Source organism: Sapajus apella, unplaced genomic scaffold (genome assembly GCF_009761245.1).
Source record: "Sapajus apella isolate SASKATOON/1434 unplaced genomic scaffold, GSC_monkey_1.0 scaffold77, whole genome shotgun sequence".
In the NCBI taxonomy this organism is placed as follows: Eukaryota; Metazoa; Chordata; class Mammalia; order Primates; family Cebidae; genus Sapajus; species Sapajus apella.
The window spans coordinates 2,410,596-2,414,327 of record NW_022437017.1 but is presented as its reverse complement, the minus strand read 5'-3'; the positions used below and the strand labels follow the sequence as shown (position 1 = coordinate 2,414,327).

General features: G+C 33.3%; 1 long non-coding RNA gene across 1 annotated transcript; it reads right to left on the bottom strand.

Moving 5' to 3' along the window:
• Positions 1-1,900: 1,900 nt before the first annotated feature.
• Positions 1,901-3,732, bottom strand: LOC116532607. The gene is made up of 2 exons (XR_004260915.1): positions 3,086-3,732; positions 1,901-2,616 (listed from the first exon to the last, which is right to left on the bottom strand). It is a non-coding gene; the product is annotated as an uncharacterized LOC116532607 (long non-coding RNA).

The window sequence follows — 3,732 nt, the reverse complement described above, 5'->3', positions numbered from 1 at the left end:
AAAAAAAAAAAAAAAAAAAAGAAAAAAGAAAAAAAAGGAAAAAAAAAAAATTCAGCTGGCTGAATTAAATTCAGCCTGAAAGTTTTTACGCTGAAAAAAATTTATTTTGAAATCATTATGTGATGTTGGTTTTATCACTTTGAGTTAATCATACTGTTTTTCTTTTGCTCTAATGAAGCAAATTATATTAATTTATTTTCTAATAGTAAGCATCTCTTGGATGCCTCTGGTAGACCTAACTTAATTCTGTTGTACTATCCTATTTATTGATATTTTTTGTTTGGACTTATTTTCCTTATAATATCTGAATCTGTGTTTGTTGAAATTTGTCTATAATTTTGTTTACTTACAATGGTCACCATGTCATGTTTGATATCAGTATGCGAATCTCAAAGAATATTCTTCCTTTAATATTCTTAATCACTGTAATCCCTTTGATAAGTCAAACTGTTTTTGTGAAATTACTTTAAAAGTGACCATGTTTTTTTTCCCTTGTAACATTGTAAACTGCTGTAGTAGAATAATCAAATGCAAATATGACATTTTGAATCATACATAATTCTGGGGTTTACATAAAGGCTATATTAAATAAAACTTCCAGATACCCACTTCTTGCCTCATAGAGTGGATGAGTTATCTATACCTAATATAATGCAAACATTAGTGACCAGTTACATTGAAGTGTAGTTGAAGTAACCAGAATCTTCATAAGTATGCCTAATCTCTGGAAGATTTTCATCCAGACTGGAATTCTTTTATCTTTGAGTGGTGACTGATAAAAGCCTTTGAGCACGTTGTTTGTTGGTGAAAACTTAAATTTATCCAGTTTTGTTTTTCTGTTTTATTTTTTATTTTTGTTTTCTTTTTTTTTTTTTTTTTGAGACGGAGTTTCGCTCTTGTTACCCAGGCTGGAGTGCAATGGCACAATCTCGGCTCACCGCAACCTCCACCTCCTGGGTTCAGGCAATTCTCCTGCCTTAGCCTCCCGAGTAACTGGGACTACAGGCACGCACCACCATGCCCAGCTGATTTTTTGTATTTTTAGTAGAGACGGGGTTTCACCATGTTGACCAGAATGGTCTCGATCTCTTGACCTCGTGATCCACCCGCCTCGGCCTCCCAAAGTGCTGGGATTACAGGCTTGAGCCACCGCGCCCGGCTGTTTTCTGTTTTAAAAGAATGTCTGGGCAGTGAGTTAAGCTGGGAAAGACCTAGCGCCTTTGCTGATGGAATCAGTCTAGATTCTTCTTTCTTTTAAATTCTTAAAATTGTGGTAAAATACCTAAAGCCAATTGGCCATTTTAATCATTTTTAATTGTATAAGTCAGTGGCATTAATTGCATTCACAGTGTTATTCAGCCATCACCAGCTAGTTCTTTTTCTTGTAATTTCTACATAGTCAGTTTTGGTGAGTTGTATTTCTTTAGAAATCAATTTATTTCCTGAGAGTTTTGAATTTGATTGAAGTTATTCATGTCTTGTTTAATCTCTGTAACATCTATAGTTGTGTTTCTCCTTTTTTTCTTTGAAGAATTTTGCCTGATCTTTTTCCTAGTAGTTTGCAAAGAACCAGTTTGAAGCTTGAGTGATACTGTTGTTTTCTAGTTCATCATATTATTTTTGCTATTCCAGCTCCAACTGCTTAAGTTAATTTTTAACTTCACTTCTTTTCTAGTATAAACATGTAACACTTGTTTTTTTTCCTAAGGACCAGTTTAGCTACATCCTACAAGTTGTGATACTTAGAACTAATCAATAACCATAGTATTATGTATTTTCTAATAAAATAGTAAGTTCTTTGGAAATGCGATGTTTTCTGAATTCCAAATGTTACTTTTTTTTGTATGCTTGAAAAATATGAAACCACTAATATTCAACGATATTTTTAAACTACAAAAAGTCATCAACATCTTTTTATTAACTTACAACTTAATTACATTGTAATTAACACGTGTCAGACAACATGTTCGTATGCCAAATCTTTTTCTAAACTTATTTTTAATTTTTGTGGGCACATAGTAGGTGTGCATATTTAACAGGCACATGTGATGTTTTAAATACCAAATTTTGAAAGGTTTAAGACTAGCTTTACAGTATATTCATCATACAGTATGGTCAAGTTTTATAAACATTTCATGTGTACTTCAAAAGAATGTATATATACTCCATACATTCAGTAGTGTTCCTAAGTATGTTAGATTAAGTATACTCATTGTTTAAATCTTCATATCCTGTTTTCATATGATCTATTGCTGAGCAGTGTTTCAAAGTCTCTTATAGTGATACCGATTTGTGTTATTTCTCCTTTAATTGTGGTAGCTGCTTCTGCTTTATAAGTTTTATGAGACTAGAATTTTATATCTTCCTGATTAATTAGTACTTTACATCCTCATTTCATTACCTCTAGTAGTGCTCTTTGTCTTAAAATGTATGAAATTAATTTAGCCAAACAAAACTTTATATGGTTATTATTCACCTGGTATGTCTTTCTTACTTTCGAGAGTCAGTTTTCTTTTTGGTTTTGTTTTTTGTTTTTGAGATGGAGTGCAATGGCCTGATCTCAGCTCACCGCAACCTCTGCCTCATGGGTTCAAGTGATTCTCCTGCCTCAGCCTCCTGAGTAGCTGGGATTACAGGTGTACACTACCATGCCTAGGTAATTTTGTATTTTTAGTAGAGATGGGGTTTCACCATGTTGGCCAGGCTGGTCTCGAACTCTTGACCTCAGGTGATCTGCCCGCCTAGGCCTCCCAAAGTGCTAGGATTACAGGCTTGAGCCACAGCAGCCAGCCGAGACTCAGTTTTTATGTGTCGTTGTGGATATTAGTGCATCTAATGAAATAACATAGAGCTGGAGTTTATCTTAATCTACCATGACGGTCTGTTTTTAAACTGCAGAATTTAGCCTTTTTGTACACTTACTGTTATTGATAACAATCAGACATTTTCTACCATCTAGTATTTTATATTGTGCTTTTCATTAGACCAATTTTTTTTGTTTCATTTCGCTTATTTTTCTTACCTTTGGAGTTGAGTTTTTTTTTTTAATCTAATTTCATTTTCTTTTCTAGACTGTGAGTTAAACTCACTATGTCCATCATTTGAATGGTTACCCTAGCTATTTTATCATGCATATTTATACTCTAAAGCTAATCAATACTATGAGTTCCCAGTGGAAGAACACAAGGAGCATACAACTCAATCACCTCCTTCCCGCTTTATATATTATTTAGTATTAGGATTGAGCTTATTTTTCCATCTCACAAATTTGATATTATTGCTATTTTATATACAACAAATTTCCTTAATTTTACCTATTTCATTTTTGTTCATTCTACTTAATATTTTGGGTCTTGCAGTTCCTATCTCCTGAAGTACTTTTAATTTACTTCAGTGATGGTCTTTTTCCATGGGTAAGTTGCCTCAGGTCTTTATTTTAAAATGCCTTTATTTAACTCTACTTGTATATTTTTTAAGCTTTTAATCATGAGAATTTTAATTTGCCTCAAAAATAGAACAGTACAGTTATCTCGCGTATCCATGGGGGACTGGTTCCAGGACCCCCACATGGCTTCCGAACTCCACAGTCACAAATTCCTTATTTAAAATAGCGTTGTATTTGCATATAACCTACACACATCCTCCCATATATGCTATTTTTTCCTTCCCATTTAAGTTATCCCTCAATTACTTAAAATACTTAGTACAATGTAAGTGCTGTGTAAGTAGTTG